Here is a 22,143-nt window from a genome sequence, read left to right as displayed (position 1 = left end):
GTCGCTGGGTCCACAGGGGCCTCTGGATTTGACAATGCTGTATCATCTGCACTGGATGAGAAGATCTTTGTTCAAATTATGCTCATTATAGATGACTACATGCAATGGTGAATAACATGTTAACATGTATTCAGTTGTGTCCTCCAGTACAATGAACACTGATTATACAACTCCTGCCAGTAAGTCTGTTGTTCTTGCTACTCTGACCTAATTGTTTATTTTATTTTTTTATTATATTTTTTTTTTTTTTTGAGGAATACATCTCTGAGGCATATAAAGTGTTGATTCCATAAGTGCATCACACCACCACCCTGGGTACAGTATAGCAGAAAGGTCCAAGGAGCAAATGAGGTAAAAGGACACAGCAAGATAGCATGACATGTAACTTGAAATACCACTTACTTTGTAACTTGAGGTGTAGTCATGTTTGCTTCTAAACTGTATTTCAGATGGCCACTCTGACTTGGAAGTTCTCTCTCAAGCACAGGAAACCCAACAGCAGATTAGTCTGAGTATGGACGAGCTGGTGATGGTGCAGCTGGCTGTACAAAACATGTCCCAGGCACTTTGACAATCTGTTGAAGTGCAGAGGAACATTGTGCATTCATTGCAGCAGCTGGTAACACTTACTGAGCACTTCATTAATGCCAACACCACCCACAAATAATTTATAGCATTTTAATGTTTACCTTTCATAAGTTTACCTTTATTAAGTTATTAAGTTATAAGACTAAGTTATCAAATTAAGTTATAATAAGTTATATTTCTTTTCTGTAGAATTAAGTTGTAGCAATTCTATCATTAACCTCGAGCAGCATGTTAATGTTAGTGCAATATAATACCAAACTTCACTGTGATACCTACAATGCTTCTGTGTTACTTAAAGTACAAAAGTAAGATTAGTGTTTTGTGGTGACCTGCTGGTAGATATTTCTGTAAATAAGTTTATTTACTTTTTTTTTTTTTTTCAGGATGTGAACTATACTCATATGTTATATTTTTCTTTTTCTTGCAAAGACTTTGGTAATTGGTAATTTTATTTTATTTTTAAATAAATCTACAGCACTTTTTTAATCTATTTGTGTTATTCCTACCTAATACTAGCAAGCCACTTAGGTATTTGATGAATTTAAATGGTGCACAGATCTCTTTCATTTAGTATGCAGTGATACATGGAAAACCATTAATTCACTCATTACATGATTACTGACCTCACTTCCTTACTGCATTGCTGGAAGAAGTTTTGTATGATTTCTTGCCACACAATTCTGCCTGGAGCACACTGATCCCTCTACAGCACAGCAGGGTTGGTATCAGCATGGGGCACTGCTTCATCCTCAAGAGGTGGTAGCTGTAAGCAGACTTTTGTGAGGGTCTGAGAGGTCTAGGGACTGGAACCTAACTGTTCCAATTGTTTAAAGTTTATATTGTATGAGAGGAATAGTCATGCAGTTTGACATTTAGCATTTTGATGATCTAAAACTAGCCCAAACCATAATGACTTTCAAGACATCTTTGTAGGGGAAAAAAAAAAAAAAAAAATCATTTTCATTAAATGATGGTACACTTCTGACAAATATTATTACCCTAACAACAAGTGTAAGAACATTCACGACTGTACTCGGTTAAATCTAATGTCCATGATACAGATATATCCTGTCAACTACCAGAAAAATAGTGACAAGTACATACGTCATCAGGAACTTGATGCAGCAGTTGTGTAGGAGCAGGCAAGCATTAATTATTTTGACACACTTGATGGGTCTGTACTGCAAGCCACCTCCACAAGAGTGCAGGCACCTGTGAAAAGTGAGATTTCATACTACAAGAGGATTCATTACTTATAAAGGAGTATATCAAGTGTTCATTTATAACTAATGTCAAGGCTTATCACACTATGTTTTCTTATGCAATACCAGTAACCATGTGCAGTCACATGAAAATCAATAAATACATGGTTGGGTAAACATGTGATGCAATAATGCTATATACCTGGCAATCTGGAGCAGTAGCTGAGGATCACTCCACTTGCATCACAAACAAGTTGGATGTTCAGAGGGAGTGATACCTTTTCCAGTTAAAGTAGAGGGCCTCATCCACACTTTGGCCCTTCATGGCAATGTGGCTGCCTGTGCACACAAAAGAAACTATTACATGATGATCATGTTACACAGCAGCTATATATATATATATATATATATATATATATATATATATATATATATATATATATATATATATATATATATATATATATATATATATATATATATATATATATATATATATATATATATATATATATATATATACCATCCCTGCATTGGATATGCATACAGTATACATAAATTACCATCAATGGTCCCAATAACCCTTAGGAAATTTTTAATCCTGAAGAACTGGTGTGCAGTTCTCCTTTGATCAAGGTGTGTCGGAGGCATCTTGATTTCCCGCACCGACTTATCACTCAACACGGTGCACACACACACTTGAAGACCCTGCTGACACTTGCTTGCATAGGTCCTGAAAGCAGATTATAAGCCATTAGTTTTCATTTTGTTTATTTATTTATCTTAAATAAGATACATGTTTCTGCTGTAAGAGAGAGAGAGAGAGAGAGAGAGAGAGAGAGAGAGAGAGAGAGAGAGAGAGAGAGAGAGAGAGAGAGAGAGAGAGAGAGAGAGAGAGAGAGAGAGAGAGAGAGAGAGAGAGAGAGAGAGAGAGAGAGAGAGAGAAAACAGCAGCAGAAATGTAATGTGATCCTTGTACATGTAATGCAGTGTTGTTTCCATGTAAACATATACAAGGATCACGTTATGGGGACATAAACCATTACGTGATAAATAAGTGGGAAAGTAGTAGTAGTAGTAGTAGTAGTAGGACAAGGAAAAGTAGGATGACGACGACAACGACGATGATGGCCACGACGATAAGGAGGAGAAAAGGCAGAATGATGATAATAATAATGATGATAATGATAATAATGATGGTAGTAAGAAGAAAAAGAAGAAGAAGAAGAAGAAGAAGAAGAAGAAGAAGAAGAAGAAGAAGAAGAAGAAGAAGAAGAAGAAGAACAAAAAAAAAAAAAAAAAAAAAAAAAAGAGAGAAAGAAAGATCCGGAGGAACAGAAGGAAAAAGAAGAAAAGGAGAAGCGTAAGATACGACTTCCGCCAAACGCCAAACACGAGGACTAAGGTTCAAGACAACAGTGAGGTGCACAAGACGCAAACTGACACACATGTAGTGAAGGTGACAGAGGACAGATAGAGAGGATGGCTGGGGCATGCAGAGAGGATAACAGAAGCCAGAACACCTGGAAGACTTATGTTTGGAGAAGTGGCAGGAGGAAGATGGAGAGGCAGGCCAAGAGCTGCATGGGAGGCTCAGTGGAGCAAGCAGCTGGAGGGAACACTTGCACACAACTGAACCTTCGGGCCGCACCCTATACAAACAACTTTCTTCACCTTGAAGATGATTATTGTTGTTGTTGTTGTTATTGTTGTTGTTGTAATATCCCTACAAGTTTATCAGCCTCCTGTACCTTCAAATTGTTGTTGAACATTTTAACTGATGGTCCCACATACAGCTAGGCCCTAACACTGTATACTAACAAATTTAGACCTCACACACCAACCTCAGAATTTCTTCATAATTACGCAGAATTATCATTTCTTACACATGTCCACTTAACTTACAACATCTTGTGATAGGATTATTATTATTATTTTTTTTATGACTCACATAACAATCTGGGAACATGGCTTTTACGGTTTCACTTTGTCACAAAGCGTACACAGGGATGTTTCTTCCGCTATCGCACCATTCTCCTCTCTCTCTCTCTCTATATATATATATATGGTTGAAGGCTAGTTCACCAGGATGGTCAGTGAAGGGAGAGGAAAGCCAAAGCTGGTGGTGAACATTGAAGTCTCCAAGAATGGAGATCTCTGCAAAAGGGAAGAGGGTCAGAATGTGCTCCACTTTGGAAGTTAAGTAGTCAAAGAATTTCTTATAGTCAGAGGAGTTAGGTGAGAGATATACAGCACAGATAAATTTAGTTTGAGAGTGACTCTGTATTCGTAGCCAAATGGTGGAAAACTCGGAAGATTCAAGAGCGTGGGCACAAAAGCATGTTAAGGCATTGCACACATAAAGGCAACATCCAGCTTTGGATCGAAAATGAGGATAGAGAAAGTAGGAGGGAACAGAAAAGGGGCTACTGTCAGTTGTCTCAGACACCTGAGTTTCAGGGAGGAAAAGAAGAGGTTTAGAAGAGGAGAGGTGGTGTTCTACAGATTGAAAATTAGATCTTAGACTGCGAATGTTGCAGAAGTTAATGAAGAGAACATTGAGGGGGGTGTCAAGACACTTAAATTAAGGTCGTCGACAGAAAGGCAGTCCAACCTGGGCACATTTATGGTCCCCTCCCCAGATGGGGACGCGGAGGCTGGTGTAGGAGTCACCATGATGATTTTGAAATTTTTGAGTGAAAGGTGTGTGTGTTTTTAGGTGCTTGTAGTTTTGTGTGGAGGAAGAGAGTTGTCTTCAGAGGGCAGGCTGTGACTGCCCCCTTGTGTTGTGAGACACAAAGGGAAACGTTCAGTGAGGTCACAGCTGGATTTAATGATAAGTTCACAGCACACCCTGAACAGTGCTTTAGACCTCACTGGGAGTAAATATCGTTTCGGCAGGTGTCTACTGCCTCCTTCTATAACTAATGTCAAGGTTTGTCACACTGTTTTCTTATGTAATACCAGTAACCAATTGCAGTCACATGAAAATCAATAAAATATATGGTTGGGTAAACATGTGATGCAATAATACTATATACCTGGGAATCTGAAGCAGTAGCTGAGGATCACTCCATTCGCATCACAAACAAGTTGGATGTTCAGAGGGAGTGATACCTTTTCCAGTTAAAGTAGAGGGCCTCGTCCACTCTTCGGGCCTTGATGGCAATGTGGGTGCCTGTGCACACAAAAGAAAGTATTAGATGATCATGTTACACAGTAGCTACATATATCTATCATTAATATATATATATATATATATATATATATATATATATATATATATATATATATATATATATATATATATATATATATATATATATATATATATATATATATATATATATATATATATATATATATATATATATAAGAACATAAGAACATAAGAAATAAGGGAAGCTGCAAGAAGCGACCAGGCCCACATGTGGCAGTCCCTGTATGAAACACTCCTACCTATTTCCACCTATCATCCCCATCCATAAACTTGTCTAATCTTCTCTTAAAGCTCTCTAGTGTCCTAGCACTAACTACATGATTACTGAGTCCGTTCCACTCATCTACCACTCTATTCGAGAACCAATTTTTTCCTATCTCCTTCCTAAACCTAAATTTTTCAAGCTTGAACCCGTTATTTCTTGTTCTACCCTGGTTGCTGATCCTAAGAATTTTGCTTACATCTCCCTTGTTATAACCCTTATACCACTTAAAGACCTCTATCAGGTCCCCTCTTAACCTACGTCTCTCTAGAGAATGTAAATTTAACCGCTTCAGCCTCGCTTCGTAAGGAATACTCCTCATCCCCTGTATCCTTTTAGTCATTCTCCTCTGTACTGATTCTAATAGACCTATATCTTTCCTGTAATGTGGGGACCAGAACTGCACAGCGTAGTCTAGATGAGGTCTGACCAGCGCCAAGTATAACTTTAATATTACCTCCGGCCTTCTACTTTTAACACTCCTAAAAATGAATCCTAGTACCCTATTTGCCTTGTTTCTGGCTTCTATGCATTGTTTCCCTAGACGGAGTTCAGAGCTAACTATAACTCCTAAATCTTTCTCGTACCCTGTACCTACCAGAGTTTGGGTGTTTAATGTGTACCTATTGTGTGGGTTTCCTCTACCTACGCTAAGCACTTTGCATTTATTGATATTAAATTGCATTTGCCATCTATCCGTCCATTCATTCATATATATATATATATAGCATCCCTACACTGGATATGCACACAGTATACATAAGATATGAAAACTTTTTAATGCTTAACAAGAACTTGAGGCTGTGAGATACCTTTCACTCAAAGTAAACACCGATGAAGTGATAGACTATAACAATAGCACTAAATTTAAAACAAAATACATTATTATTAATCTTACCATCAATGGCCCCAATAACCCTTAAGAAATTTTTAATCCTGAAGAACTGGTGTGCAGTTCTCCTTTGATCAAGGTGTGTCGGAGGCATCTTGATTTCCTGCACTGACTTAACACTCAACACGGTGCACACACACACTTGAAGACCCTGCTGACACTTGCTTGAATAGGTCCTGAAAGCAGATTATAAGCCATTAGTTTTAATTTTGTTTATTTATTTATTTTGAATAAGATACATCCTTCTGCTGTAAGAAAAAAAAAAAAAAAAAAAAAAAACCAGCAGCAGAAATGCAATGTGATCCTTGTAGATGTAATGCAGTGTTGTTTCCATGAGTGCAGCCGTATCCACGCACACATTACATCTGCTGTCAAATTTTTTTGCCAGCAGTCTAGTAAATTAAGTTATCCTCAAGACAGTGTTAGAAACATGTCAGAAATAAACCTACAAGTCTAGAAATATTTGTACACATGAATAATAATGTGGTGTGTGAGGAAGGGACAGCCCCGGGGGTACTTGACGGCAGGTTTGGTAAGGTTAGCATCATCCCTCATCCCTCCTTATCAATTATGCACTCACATATTTTGGCACTATTAACTAATCTTGGCACGTTCCTAACACTGGATTACAACTTTATAAACTATGGCATGCAGCAGGTTGACTTTTATGCCTTTTATCCTTGAAAGTCAGCCACACTTAAGTATTATTCACCACAAGTTTATTCACCTACAAAAGTTATTTATAGGATATTGTGCAATTTGTTTCAACAAAAAGTAGTGGTAATTGTTTGGAGTCCTCTCTTGTCCTTATTACACGTCTATCCTCTTCCATTCTTTCACATATACAGTACCTCTTGATAAACCTGAAACATATATGTACCCCCATCCTTCAGGGGTGTTTCACAGGTTATGCTAACTTATATTAGTGTCCTTAAGGGTGGGTCTAGCCCCTGTGGTTATGTTAGATTAGGTAATGTTTCTTATAAAAGTGTACGGTGACTAACCTAATCTCTGGGGACCTTCGCCCATCCCTTGGACTCCCTGAAGGGCAGGGGCACTTCTTCCTCGCCTTAAAGTTACGTTTTATGTGTATCTAAAGGTATATGCGAAGAATGTAAGAGAATAGACCAGTAATAAGGTCAGGGAAAGGGCTCCCTGATAATTTCCACAACAGCCAGCCCCTGTACTGAAGCATGCAACACCAGTATCATCTTACCTGCAGTGTCTCCAATGACGTTTTGGAAGGGCCCACTGGCAAACAGTCTCTGGGCCAGCAAAACCTGGGTGTGAGTTGGTAATGCCTGGCTATGCCTTGTCCTTCTCTCCAGCTGAGGCTGCATCTCAAACAAGAGGATTAGTAGGTCAGCCGAGGGAAGCGATATTTGGTCATGAGCTCATTATCACTCAATGCCAAGGGGTCAAGGCGATCCTGAAACCGCCTTTCTTGCCTCAAGGCACGAACGTGGTAGTATGTTAAGAAAATATCCAATATATGCACAAGAAACGACGAAAACAATACGTAATCACAGTACACACTTGTTGGTGGGCGGGGGAATGGGGAGTGCGCACGTGTGGGACAAATCAGCCTCTTCATTTGTTTTCAGTGTTCCATGCAAGATTTCACTTTATGCATCACAAAACCATGCTTCCTTGCTGGTAAAGCTTGTAAACAATTAAAAAAAAAGGTTATTTTGTGCACATAAATATTTATATAAGAGTTTTCAGGCGAGGTGGAGTTAACCTACATCACCTCAGGAGGTTGTAACTTCTTACCAACCTTGCTACTATGGCAACACGAACCTCTTATGCGTTCGTGGATACCATATGGCGGTCCGAGGTTGATAATGGGCGCTGATCGCAGTTTGTTAAAAGTAGCAACCGTTTCGTGGATCTGGCCCCTGGATGCTTAAAGGCCGGTTCACACGATCATGCTGCATGACAGGCAGCATGAAACAACTGCATGAAGCGGATGCATGATTAGAAAGAATGATCGTGTGAACCCCGTTTTTGGCATGACATGCAGCATGAACACGCGGCATGACGTATGAAGGGAAATCCTGTAAGCAAGGGGCGGAGCTGGCATGGCCTGATGTATGGCATGACCGAGTGAACGTCAGTCATGCAAATTGCGTCATTCTTGCCAGTATTTGTGAACAGTACACAAGCTCTTATCTTTGATTAATATAGTTGTTTTCTTGTTTTTCAGTGCAATGGATAAGCAAAACGAAAAAGATAATACATTAGAATTTATTTCCATGTATAGAAATCATGAATGTTTGTGGAGAGTGCAATGTAAGGATTATAGTAACAAAAACAAAAGGAATAGTGCCTTAGATGCGTTACTTGACATATACAGAAAACTAGTCCCTGGAGCATCAAAGGCAGATGTACTTAGAAAAATAAACACTCTGAGGAGTAGTTTCAGAAGAGAATTGAAGAAAATTAATGATTCAAAAAAATCTGGCTCTGGTACAGATGAATTATACACACCATCTCTGTACTATTTTGACGAACTAAGGTTTGTTGCGGACCAAGATGTTCCTCGCCAAAGTACAAGCACTTTAGAGGAAGATGGAAATACAATGGTAAGTACTTCATTAGCTTACATGTTTACAGTACATTCTCTTGAAATGCAATAGCACCTTCGCCTGTGAAATATGTCATAAAGTTGTCCCGAACATTTCGAGCAATTTGAGATGCAACCCGTGCATCTCTTCCTCTTTCTAAACTAGCCATGCAATTTTCATCGCTGTTGTTATTGGGCATCATGTCATTACAATCATTATTAATATTATGAGTGGTGACTGTTTTACTTCGCAAATAGTTATGCAATGCAATTGTAGCTAGCACCACCTTCTCAATGCTGTCTAACTTGAGATTTATAGTTGAGTGGAAAATGCGAAATCTAGCGCTTAATATGCCAAACGCATTCTCAACTACTCTTCGAGCTCTTGATAGACGATAGTTAAAAGTTCTTCTGTCATCATTCAGCTCCTTTTGTGGATATGGTTTTAAAAAATCAGGTCGCAGCGCAAATGCTTCATCTCCCACGAAAACACAAGGGAGACCGTGCTTCCCAATGGGTGGAATGTGAAGTTCGTTGTCTTTGAGTTTTTTTTCGAAAAGTAGTGTTATTCAATACGCCACCATCTGAAACACGGCCATTGGTACCTATGTCTGCGTACAAAAATTCATAATTGGCGTTGACCACTGCCATTAAAACTAGACTATTGTACCCTTTATAATTATAGAAGTAAGACCCTGCATCCTTTGGAGGAGTGATGTGTACATGTTTTCCATCAACTGCGCCAAGGCAGTTTGGAAAATTCCATTTTTCTTCGAATAGGTTTCCAATGTTTGTCCACTCTTGTTCGGTTTTGGGGAACTGGAAAAAATGGGAAATAATAATAGACGTGGGAAACATTAACTGTTACAGACTCTTGAAAGTCTTTGTTATTCAGCATATTACATATAAATAATTTGAATGATATGTTTCGCACTTAACACGTGATGAACCTTTTCTTTACCAGAAAACAACAGACCTTGTATCGCAAGACACTGAACCAGGTCATGCTGACGACTTGGATACTGATGTTACCTCGCCACAAAGCAGCACATCAGTTCAAACACCAACTCCGAACAAAAGACCGAGACCCACAAAGAAAAATGATGTGACGCATGACATCCTACAGAGAGTGGCCGAAAACTTGCAGCGTCCAGAGTCGTCAATGAGTATTTTTGGTAAATATGTAGGTTCAAAACTGGACGAGTTCGACCCTAAAACAAGTAGGGTAGCACGTCGCTTAATTAATGAGGTTCTAGACGCTGCAGAAGGAGGAGAGCTTAGTAGCAATGTAAGCCTAAACTTTAATAATGTAACATTTAAGCCTTCAGATATTGTTTAAATTGTTTAAAACCAAGTTACGTCACCTCATGTTATGATACAATCCCAACAATACTCCAATTACAATGATGCCCCCCAAATCCGAGGGTCAACATCCATTAGTGAACCTCCCCTTACCCCAAATGTAGGCAATGATCCACAAAATTTAGGTTGTTATTTCGCGAATTTCACTCCTCTTTGAAGATGTTTTTCAGAAAAGACTTGTTTCATTTGTATTTATGATGATATACATGTCCGTGCTTAAAGGATATTTTTCTAAAAGTAGTTTTGCAGATTTATTATGTTTTTGCAACATGTACTTATTTACATCAATAATGTAAAGTGAAGGAACTCAATTTGGTTATTTTTGAAGGATACTTTTCTAAAAGTAGCATTGCAGATTTATTATGTTTTTGCAACATGTACTTATTTACATAAATAATGTATATTAAATGAAGTAAATTATGTTTTTGGTTAAAACGAAGTGTTTCACAGTGCCTTTACAGGAAATATATAAGGTATTTCTCATAAGCAATGACTAATCATTAATTCAAATGTTTATTGAAATAAACGTTGACTTACCTGTAAAAATTCACCTCTCAGGACGTGGAATATTGCGTTGCATGTTTCAGGGATGATTTCTGATAATGTTGAGGTGCCCATTCGTGCGGAGTATCGTAAATCTTTCAGAGAACGTCCTGTTGCCAGGAACCGTAGTGTCGCACTTAAACGTTCATGGGGAGTAATGGCTTCCCTCATGTTAGTATTTTCACGTTTGATATAAGGTGACACAAGTTCCAACAAATTGTTATAGGTACCTTCATCCATTCTGAGGTAGTTCCTCCAGTCGTCTGTCTCACACTGCAATTCATTCATTAAGTTTGTGTGCGAATGTTCTTTTCGGGCAATCCATGCCTTGACCCATCTCCTTTTCCGTTGGCGTGAAGAATTTTTTTTCTCTCTTAAAATTATTGCCAAACCAAGCGCAATTGCATCATCACGAGAAAGAGACATTGTGCCGCAACCACCGCTAGATCTTGCACTGAATGACGATAGGTGTGATTCGTCCGAACGCGCTTCATGCATCTACTTCATGCAGTTGTTTCATGCTGACTGTCATGCAGCATGATCGTGTGAACCGGCCTTAAGAGAGAGAGAGAGAGAGAGAGAGAGAGAGAGAGAGAGAGAGAGAGAGAGAGAGAGAGAGAGAGAGAGAGAGGGAGAAGGTGATGGGGAGAGTAAGAGGGGAAGGTGAGAATGTCAGTCAGGTGATGTTTAGGTAAATGGAAGGTGATAGGGAAAGATTACGGTGTTTGTGAAAAGAAAGATAAGAAAAAGTGAGAGAGAGAGAGAGAGAGAGAGAGAGAGAGAGAGAGAGAGAGAGAGAGAGAGAGAGAGAGAGAGAGAGAGAGATGACAGGTTATGTCAAGGAAATATGGAAGAGAAATGACGAAGAGTGAAGGAAATTTGAGCGACACACAGCAAATGTACGAGGGAAAATATAAAAGAAGAAATGAGGAAGAGAAAAAAATGAAGAACTATATAAAAAAAAAACAGACGAGAAATAAGTGAGAAAGAAAAGAAGTGAGGGAAAGATGTAATATTAAGGCGAACACACACACACACACACACACACACACACACACACACACACACACATCAGACAAACCAACAAGAATTGAATGAACCGTCACCATCAACATCATCATCATCAGCACATTATCACAGCACAGCCATCACAGTCGCATCACCTTCAAATCACCACCTCCCCCTTTCTCCTCCTCCCTCTCCCTCCCCTCTGCTCTCCCCACCTTCAATTTTCGAGAGAGAGAGAGAGAGAGAGAGAGAGAGAGAGAGAGAGAGAGAGAGAGAGAGAGATCGTATCAGTATGTTTCCCCCAACCCCCCGACAAAATTACCCAGGTGAAGAAAAAATGGGAAACAAAAACAAGGGTCAGCTGGAGGAAAAGGGAGGAAAAGGGAGGAAAGGTAAGGGGAATAGGAGAAGGGAAGAAGGGAGTAGGAATGGTGAAAGAGGGAGGGGGTGACAGGAAAGGGCTCACATATTAGTTTCCTGCTGTCATGGTGATTCTCTCTCTCTCTCTCTCTCTCTCTCTCTCTCTCTCTCTCTCTCTCTCTCTCTCTCTCTCTCTCTCTCTCTCCTTGCAAACTTAATGGACTGTCATAGCATCATTAGCACTCAAAGGATTAACAGGTAAAATATATAAATTCTATCTTTCTTTTCTTCTCTCTCTATTAACCCAAACATTTTTTTTTTTGCAATAGTATCCAGAATTACCAAAGAATACCCATACCAATAAAATATATAAACTTTGTAATGAATCAACCTTTCCCCTTGAGTAATTACAAACGTGACAAAAGCCAAGCACACACCAAACAACACAAGATAAAGAGTTGTGATTGGTCTTCCCTCTGAGTGTTACCACCTCCAGGCAAGACGAGACCAGACCCAGGCACCCAGGAAGCAACACAAGGCAGGCTATACACACCACTGAATCACGCACCTACGGACGTACTGCACCAGCCAATCAGCGCTCACTTTACAAACACTCCTTGCATCGTATCCTCCCTCCTCCATTTCTAATTCGACTCTACTTTCCTCCATTCCTCTAACCTGTTTCCTCCCTCTCTCTCCCTCCCTTCAGCCTTCTGTTTCCTTTCTTTCCCTCTCCATGTCCTTTTTTTTCTCTCTCTCTCTTCCTTCTTCCTAACTTTTTCTCCTCTTTCCAGTTTCCTTTCCCCTCCATCTTTCCCTCTCTTCTCTCCTCTCTTTTCTCCTCACCTACCTCTCCTCTGAATACACGAAAGGAGTGAGAATGAAAAGAGAAGAAAAGAAAGGAGAGGAAGGGGAGAGAAGTATTGGACTAAGAGGAGGTGGAGGAGGAGGAGGAGGAGGAGGAGGAAATGAAGGAAAGAGGGAAGGAAAGAGAGCTGAGAGGGAGAAGAGGGAGAAAAATGTGAGATGGAGGTAGAGGAGAGATAGGAGAAAGAGAAGGAAATAGAGGAGTAGGAGGGAAAGGAAATCAGAGAGAAGAGGCGAAGAAGAATGAAGAGGGAAGAAAGAAATAAGTAGGAGAGAGAGAGAGGGAGGGGAAGGGAAGGGAAGAGAAGAAAAGTGAGGAGGAGGAAAAAGAGGTGTAGGAGGAAGGAGGAGAAAAGAAGAGAAAATGGAAGAGAGGGAAAAAAAAAACACGTAGGAGAAAGAGAGAAGGAAGGAAGGAAGGAGGAGGAGGAGGAGGAGAAGTAGGAAAGGGAAGGTGGAGGAAAAGGAAAACAGAGAGAGAGGAGAAGAAGAAAGAAATACGTAGGAGAGAGAGAGAAGTGTAGAACAGAGATGGGAGGAGGAGGAAGAGGAGAAACAGGAGAAGGAGGAGGAGGATGGGGGGACAGGTCGCCTTGCTTCACTTACCTGCTTAACTAATGAGATACAAATTTGCGAGCAGTGATAACTAAGGTTGACACAGGAGACAAAACCCTTCCACACCTGCAACAATTAGGCCTCCTCTCCTTAACACTCGGAGAGCCTACTGCAATTCCGCTGGAGAAGGAGAGGTTGGCTGAATCTCTCTCACTTTCAATCTTCTTCTCTCCCCCCTCCCCCCCCTCTCTCTCTCTCTCTCTCTCTCTCTCTCTCTCTCTCTCTCTCTCTCTCTCTCTCTCTCTCTCTCTCTCTCTCTCTCTCTCTCTATCTATCTATCTATCTATCTATCTATTTATCTATGTTTATATATTCACTTATCTATTTCTATTTCCATCTCCTATAAGGTACAGTGGCGGACAGAACTCTCATTTTTATTACATTTCTCGTGTTCCCTCAAGCTTACGCCCACGAATTCTCAGACACTTTGTTTTCTCATCAGGATTATTTACAAAAGCTGCAGAAATCAATCTTGACAGTGTTTTCTTTCATTCTCATCTTAACCTTCCCTTACTTTTACCACTACTAATACTATTTCTGCAAACACCAGTACTCCCATTATTACTATTAGCATGTACTGTTACTACTACTACTACTACTACTACTACTACTACTACTACTACTTTTCTAGAGCAACCAAAGAGATACAGGGGATGAGGGTTATTCCTTACAAAAAGACAGAAGCTTTTAGATTTACATTTTTTACAGCGACATAGGTTAAGAAGGGATCTGATGAAAGTCTAAGTTTTACAGGGGGTACAATAAGGGTGACGTAGCCAAAATTCTCAGGATCAGTAATGAGGATAGAACAAGAAATAACGGGTTCAGTCTTGAAAAGGTTAGATTAAAAAAAGAGATAGGATTGAATTGGTTCTCACAGAGTGGTAGATGAATGGTATAGACGCAGTAATTAGCTTGTTAGTGCTGAGTCATTAGGAAACTTTAAAAAATTAAGACAAATTTATGGATGGGGATGATGGGTGGAAACAGGTTGGCACGTTTGACACAGGGAGTGCCACGTGTAGGCCTGATGGCTTCCTGCTGCTTCCATTATTTTGTGTTCTTAAGAGATCAGTAGTTGTGTTCTTTACGGTGTTTTCATATTGCCAGTTTAGAATTCTTGACTACAATCATGACTATGACTACAATCATGAAAACAGTCTCTAAAACCACAAATTATCCCCGCCACAGCCTGCTACACGTGAGCGACACAACGAGGAAATGTTTACGAGTACGAGTCAAAGTCTTTCCGCCTCGAGCACCTGTCTTGCCTGGTGGTGGTGGTGGTGGTGGTGGTGGTACCTGGTGAGTTATGGACACGCTGCCTAGTCTGGATTCAAGGCTCCGTGTGGCTCTTTAAATGTAACTTCCTGTGATTACATGTCATGAATTCCTTATTTTTCAGATCAGTGGAGCGATAGCATCTAATTAATATTGCTGACCATCATTACTCACGCTGTTTTGTATGCGAGTCAGATGTTAACGCGTAATACTGTGACTATATGTAATTATTAACTTTCTGATCATTCGCTGCACAAAGTTTTCTACTTTCTCTCACCGCCATTTTGTCCATCCCCCCTCCGAATGTAAGAGTCAACCAACATTCTCAGTCCTTCATGAACTTATACCGGTGAACTCTGGAACTCCCTGCCTGCTTCTGTATTTTCCCTTGCCTGTGACTTGAACTCTTCCAGGGAGATTTCAAAATACTTCTCTTAATTTTGGATAATCCGTTTTTTGCTCTACTTTTTGTGGACCTGCGCCTTCATTGACATTTTTTTTTCCTTCCCCATTTTGTTGTTCTTGTTACTGTGATTACTAAAAAAAAAAAATCCAATATTTAAAATCAGCAGCGTTAGCATTGGCAGTCTACTACAGAATCTTCCTTAGTTTTCATTCTTTACCACAGAATACCCGTGACTCCGTTTTCTATGCAGGACCTACGTGGTTTTGTCTATCACCCGTTTTCTCTCAGTACACAGGTGAAGGGAGAGGTGAGCGGAGAGATGTCTTGTCCTGTTCTATCCTGTTTTCCAACACGTAGTTTATTAATGGAGATAGGTACAGATCATAGAATGCTCTTGCAATAAACTAATATGAAAATAATCTCTCTCTCTCTCTCTTTCACTCTCTCTCTCTCTCTTCTCTCTCTCTCTCTCTCTCTCTCTCTCTCTCTCTCTCATCTCTCTCTCTCTCTCTCTCTCTCTCTCTGAAGCCTTTATCCTCTGAGTACCAGCGCAGGCAGTGAGAGTACAGAGCAAAGTGATGGGCAGAGGAAGAGTGGAAGCAGAGAAGGAGAGTGAGAGGGAACAGGAAAGATAAGAAGAGAGGAATGGAGGGAGATTGGCGGTGGTGATGGTGGTGGTGGTGGTGGTGGTGGTAGTGGTTGTGGTGGCGGTGGTGGTGGTGGTGGAGATATTGATTGAAAGAAAAGGATGCAAATGAACGCCAAATAACACCTGAGAGAGAGAGAGAGAGAGAGAGAGAGAGAGAGAGAGAGAGAGAGAGAGATTCAGATGATGCCTTTCCTGATTGACTTCAAAAGATTCTCTCCACCTTTGTATGCGAGAGAAAAGAGAGAGAGAGAGAGGGGAAGGAGGAGGACAAAGGAAAAACAGAGGAAGGAAAGAAAGAAGGAAGGAAGGAAAAAAAAAAGGAAAGGAAAGCAAGAAAAAAGAAAGAGAAAGAGGAGATTATGAAGGCGAGAAGTGAGTCAACAAGAAACTTCGGTGGAAAATGAATTCAGCTGAGAGAGAGAGAGAGAGAGAGAGAGAGAGATGAGAGAGAGAGAGAGAGAGAGAGAGAGAGAGAGAGAGAGAGTAGAAGGGATATATTAAGGGGACAAGAGGAAATAGAAATAAGTTTGTTTAGTGCAGTGGTTAACGATTACGGGGCAAGGGTGAGGAGGAGGAGGAGGAGGAGGAGGAGGAGGAGGAGGAGGAGGAGGAGGAATGGAGAAAGGTTGGTGTCCTCTTCTCCTTATCGTGGTAATTTCAGTCCTAAGTTATCTCTTGTCTGGAGGAGGAGGAGGAGGAGGAGGAGGAGGAGGAGGAAGGTTAGTCAGCGTGAGATTTGGTTCGATCATGTCAGTTTTTCTGTGCCTCAAGTTGTGGTGGTGAGTGGTGGTGAGGGACTGTGGTGATTAGGTCGGATGAGTGAGTGAATGAGTGAATGAGGGAGTGAGTGATTGGAGGAGTGAATGAATGAATGAATCAGATGAATGAACAGGATGACTAACTGACAAACTGAGAGCTGACTGACTGACTGACTGAATGAATAAATGAATGACAATGAATGAATGAATGAATGAATAAAGCGGATGACAAGTGAATGAACTGGTGACTTTTTAATCAACTGACTGACTAACTGGCTGACCGGCTCACTGACTGAATGAATCACTCACTGACTGACTGACTGACTAGCCGAATGACTAACTGATTATCTAATTCCCATATTTTTGCCACTTAATATTTGTGTTCCTACATTCATAAAACACACCAGCGCATACACTGAACAATAGCAACGATTTTAGCCACTGAAAGAAAAGAAAAGAAAAAAAGAAAAAAGAAAAAAGGACACATTATCTTTTCATTGGCTTCTTCACGTCAAATTCAACTGCATTGCACAAACTATCTGCTATACACGCCTCTTTACACAGGGCGAAACTGAGGTGGCGTGGGCGTGTCAGGAGGACAGACGAGGAGTGGGTGGGGAGGAGGAGGAGGAGGAGGATGCTGTGGATGGATCTACCGGTAGGAGAAAGAGAGGAAGACCTGAGAGAAGGTTTATGTATGCAGTGAAAGACATGCTTATAATGGCTGTGACTGGGAGAGGAGCAGAAGACAGGAGTGCGTTGGAGAAGGTTGATCCGCTGTGGCGACACCTGACAGGAGGAGGAGGAGGAGGAGGAGGAGGAGGAGAAGATGGACGAGAAGAAGAAGAAGAAGAAGAAGAAGAAGAAGAAGAAGAAGAAGAAGAAGAAGAAGAAGAAAGAACACTGAGGCCTAGGCTTCACCCTTTCACTAACACAACATCGATTTAATCATATTCCAGATGTCACAAAGAGGATGAATTTAAGGATAATACTTTTCGTTTCCAAGGAAGGCGTTATGAATCACCCAGCTACTCTCTCAACTCCATTGCATTTTTGTGACTTATTAATGGGGGATTGGATCAAATTTGGAAGACGTGGGACTGAATGGCTTCAAAAACACTAGAGGAAGAATTCAGAAACAGTCATGCATACCCCATACTGATGTTATACAAAATACAAATAAAGGCGCAAATCAATGAATATGTTCGGGGATTATGGAAATAACTACTAATTTACTGTTACTACTAATTTTCAGACATTGCCAGTTTATTTCTCGGTAAAATATGGCGCTTTCTCTCCTCGTGATCTACACAGGGAAGGCATCAACAGTGAAACCAATCAGCTGAATGGCTCTTACACTAACCTAACCTAACCTAACTTAGCCTACACTAAACTTAACTAACATTATTTAATCTTCGCTAAAACTAACTTACTTAACTCAACATAAAATAAACTCAACTAAATAAACTTAACCTAACCTAACCTAACCGACCTAACCGACCTAACCTAATCTAAACCTAAACTAATCTAACCAGACTAGCCTAACCTAACCTAACTTATCTAACCTAACCTAACCTAACTTAACCTAACCTAACCGACCCAACCTAACCTAGCCTAAACCTAAACTAACCTAACCAGACTAGCCTAAGCTAACCTAACACTAACCTAACCTAACCTAACCTAACCTAACCTAACCTAACCTAACTTAACCTAACCTAACCTACCCTAAACATAAACTAAACTAACGTAAACTAAATTAAACTAAACTAAATTAAACTAAACTAACCTAACCTAACCTAAACTAAATTAAATTAACCTTAACTAACCTAACCTAACCTAAACTAAATTAAATTAACCTAACACTTTGATAAAAAAGCTGATGTAATTTGAAAATCATCCCTCTCTTGTTAACCTTTTCCTTGCAATGGGTGTTCTTTGTTCACACTCAGAGCAATGTAATGAAAAACAACAAAAAAGAAAGCTGATAAAAAAAAAATCGTGATAAAGATAAAGAAAGAACAGGTGAGGAGAAAAATAGAGGAAAGGAAAAAAAAATATGAAAATAAAGTGAAGAGGGAAGAGGAGATAAGGGAGAGAGAGAGAGAGAGAGAGAGAGAGAGAGAGAGAGAGAGAGAGAGAGAGAGAGAGAGAGAGAGAAAGGAAAGAAAAAAATAGCTAAATTTTATCTTTTTTTTTTTCCATGCGACGAAATTTCTAAAGAGAGACTACAGTACTAAAATATATCTAAAAAAAAGTTTGTAGGTCATAATGGGAAAAGTTGTCTTGCAGTGAAGGAGTTAAAGGTGTCATTTGTTTGTTGCAGCGAGTGGCGAGCGGGCGGTGGGTGGCAAGTAGTGAGTGAGTGGTGATGGTGAGTGAGTGGACGGCGTGGCGATTGTGTGAGGGGAGGCTGGAAATAGAGCCCCCGTTTTCTCCACGCGAGTTTTAAGGGGCGACTTGACTAAAGAGAGAAAAAAAAAGGAAGAAAAAAAGTGAAAAAATAGGAAAAAAAGGAAAACTTGCGACTATTTCCAGCGCCAGGGATCGGGTATCAACAGTGGTTGGCTACCTGCACCACCAATGAGGGGAGGGAGGAATATGTTGAATACAATCAGTGGTGTTTGTGGCCCCGCGTGTGTGTGTGTGTGTGTGTGTAATAATAATAATAATAATAAACGGTTTATTATCTAGGCAGTTAACAAACTGAAAATGTACATAGGGGGTGGGGAAAAACTTAACATTAATCCTGTGTGTGTGTGTGTGTGTGTGTGTGTGTGTGTGTGTGTGTGTGTGTGTGTGTGTGTGTGTGTGTGTGGCGGAGGGGTATCGGTGAGGCACATGAGGCTTGTGGATCAGAATGTGAGGAATAACACCATTGATAGATATGGACAGATAGATAGACAGATATGAGGATAGATAGATAGTACACAGACAAGAAGGTAGGTAGGTAGATTGATAGACAGAAAGGTGGATAGATAGATTGATAAACAGACATACAGGACCAGACAGATAGATAGACAGATAGACAGTACGGTAGACTGATTGATAGCCAGACAGACAGATAGATAGACAGAAAGGTGGATAAGAAGACTGACGGACATTCACGTGGATGGACGGATAGGCAGTAAGGTAGATGGATGGATAAATAGACAGGCAGGCAGGTGAGTAGATAGATAGTTAGACAGATGGACAGGCAGACAGACAAACAGGTAGAAGTAGACACATAGACAGACATGCAGGTACATAAATAGAGAGAAGAGGATTTTTCTTTCACTACAGTACATTGTTATTATTATTATTATTATTATTATTATTATTATTATTATTATTATTATTATCATTTTTTTTTCGTCGTTAAATCATGATCTTGTTCTTCACATTTACATCACTACTACTACTACTACTACTACTACTACTACTACAAAATTCGAAACACTTACGGAACAACCTTTCCTCTTCAATAACGTTTTGTAAGAGCTCGGTCCTCGTGTGTGTGTGTGTGTGTGTGTGTGTGTGTGTGTGTGTGTGTGAAAGAGGAAAATGGAACCACAAAATCCTATTATCTTATCAGAGGAACTTGTGACGCCTGTTTTCTGGGAACCGAGGGAGAGGGAGAGGGAGAGGGAGAGGGAAAGAGAGAGGGAGAGGGAAGGCAAAGATGGCCGGACAGAAGAGTGTGAGTGGAGACCGTGAAAAAAAAAATGATAATAAAAAAACAGAAATGCAATTATGAAAAAAAAAAAACGAAGAAGGAATTGAAAGAAAACGAAGAAAAGGGAAGAGGGAAGAGAAGGGGTGAAAGATAGACTGATAGGAAAGGGAGAAATGAAAAGAGAGCAAGAATTGAAGGAGAGGGTAAAATAGAAACAGACAGAATTGCTGGTAAAATAAGAAAGAAGATAAATGGAGAAAGAAGGGAAGAGAAGAAGAAGAAGAAGAAGAAGAAGAAGAAGAAGAAGAAGAAGAAGAGAGAGAGAGAGAGAGAGAGAGAGAGAGAGAGAGAGAGAGAGAGAGAGAGAGAGAGAGAGAGAGAGAGAGAGAGAGAGAGAGAAACAGAATAATGCACTAAATGGAAACTGTAGCAAGAGAAGGAAGAAATTAAGAGAGAAAGAAATAAAAAGTAGAATTGTTGCTGAGTACGAACGAAAAGAAATGGAGAAAGGAAGAAAGGGAGAAAACAAAGGGACAGACTAAAATAAAAGCGACTGTAGCAAAACAAGACACGAAAATAAAAGAAAAAAAGAAAAAATATAAAGACAATTGTTGCTAAATATGAAAAGAAAGGAAATGGAGAAAGAAAGAGAAAAGGAGAGGAAGACAAAGAATAGAGATGACAGTAATAAAGATGACAGTACCAAGATAAGGAAAAAGAAATGAAGAGACAGGGAAAAAAGGACAAAATTGTTGGTAAATACGAAAGGAAAGAAATGGGGAAAGAGGAAAATAAAGATAGAGATAATCGTAACAAAATAAGAACGAAAAACAAAGGAGGGGAAAGAGAGAGGAAAAAAAAAATACTGTGAGAAAATACAGATAAGTGAAGGAAATAAAGAAAACAAAGAGAAGAAGAAGAAGAAGAAGAAGAAGAAGAAGAAGAAGACGAAAAGAAGAAGAAGAAGAAGAAGAAGAAGAAGAAGAAGAAGAAGAAGAGATAAAAAGAAAAAAAAAACGGAATTGTTGCAAACTAAACGAAAATAAAGAAAGGGAAAAAAACACACAAAGAAGAGAAAATGTAACAAAATAAGATAGAAGAAAATGGAAAACAGATGCAGACAAAAAAAAAAAAATCGAAAATAAAAGAAAATAAAAATTGTAAAAAGGATACAAAAAAAAAAGAATAAAAACAGAAAAAAAGAATCACGAAGAGAATAATAAAAAAAACTATGATGATGAGGAGGAGTAAGAGGAAGGAGAGGCGGATGAGGAGAAAGAGAAAGAGGAAGAGAAGAAAGAGGAGGATCACGAAGAGAGAGGAAAGAAGGCAATGATGATTCTGAAGGCATAATAGAGAGCAGCAATAAAAGGAAAAGGAAAGATAAAAGGGGAAAGAAGAAGAGGAGAGACATGAAGCAAAAGAAGATGAATAAGATAATAGGGAAGAATAATAAGGTGGAGGAATAGCGAAGGAAAGAATGAAGAAAGAGAAGACATGAAAACAAAAGAAAAAGAGAGAGAGAGAGAAGAAAATTAAAAAGAGGGAGGGAGAAATAGACGGTGTAAGGGAAACAGAGACGGAAGAGGAAGAAAGGAAGGATGAGACGTAGAAAGCAAAAAAAAAAAAAAAAATAATAATAATAATAATAACAATATAGAAGGGAAGAAAAGAGACAAGGAAGGAAATGTGGAAGAAATCGAGGAGAAAATGAAGACGAGAGAAAATAGATAAAAGAAGAGAAGGAAAAGTAAATAAAAAAAAGAATGGGAAGCAAAAGAGGAAAGGAAAAAAGTGACAAGAATAGTAGACATGGGTAAAGAAAGAAGGGAATAGAGAAAAGGGAAAATAAAAGAGGAAAGAAGGAAAAGGAAGAGGAATAGAAAGTAAAACGAACGAAAGGGAAGGATAA

The 22,143-nt window shown here is 39.6% G+C and overlaps 2 long non-coding RNA genes across 8 annotated transcripts in view; one reads left to right on the top strand and one right to left on the bottom strand.

The window, feature by feature from the left end:
* Positions 1 to 8,218, bottom strand: part of LOC135098758 (uncharacterized) — an 8,990-nt gene extending 772 nt beyond the window's left edge. Inside the window, exons 1-11 of one of the 7 annotated variants that reach the window (XR_010267332.1) lie at positions 7,965 to 8,218; positions 7,701 to 7,826; positions 7,381 to 7,498; positions 6,171 to 6,340; positions 4,832 to 4,968; positions 2,354 to 2,523; positions 1,993 to 2,129; positions 1,693 to 1,800; positions 1,212 to 1,351; positions 403 to 575; positions 1 to 51 (exon numbers count right to left, since the gene is read on the bottom strand). The exon at positions 1 to 51 is cut by the window's left edge and continues 114 nt beyond it. This is a non-coding gene — a long non-coding RNA (uncharacterized LOC135098758). Of the gene's footprint in view, positions 52 to 402; positions 576 to 1,211; positions 1,352 to 1,692; positions 1,801 to 1,992; positions 2,130 to 2,353; positions 2,524 to 4,831; positions 4,969 to 6,170; positions 6,341 to 7,380 lie in introns of all 7 variants that reach the window. The other 6 variants (XR_010267333.1, XR_010267331.1, XR_010267330.1 and 3 more) reach the window with 6 other exon arrangements.
* A 20-nt stretch (positions 8,219 to 8,238) lies between these two features.
* On the top strand, positions 8,239 to 10,527 carry LOC135098757 (uncharacterized). The gene is made up of 2 exons (XR_010267328.1): positions 8,239 to 8,749; positions 9,695 to 10,527. It is a non-coding gene; the product is annotated as an uncharacterized LOC135098757 (long non-coding RNA).
* The last annotated feature ends 11,616 nt before the right edge of the window (positions 10,528 to 22,143 follow it).

Source organism: Scylla paramamosain, unplaced genomic scaffold (genome assembly GCF_035594125.1).
Source record: "Scylla paramamosain isolate STU-SP2022 unplaced genomic scaffold, ASM3559412v1 Contig79, whole genome shotgun sequence".
In the NCBI taxonomy this organism is placed as follows: Eukaryota; Metazoa; Arthropoda; class Malacostraca; order Decapoda; family Portunidae; genus Scylla; species Scylla paramamosain.
The sequence above is the reverse complement of the archived record's forward strand: the minus strand, read 5'-3'. Positions and strand labels throughout refer to the sequence as shown.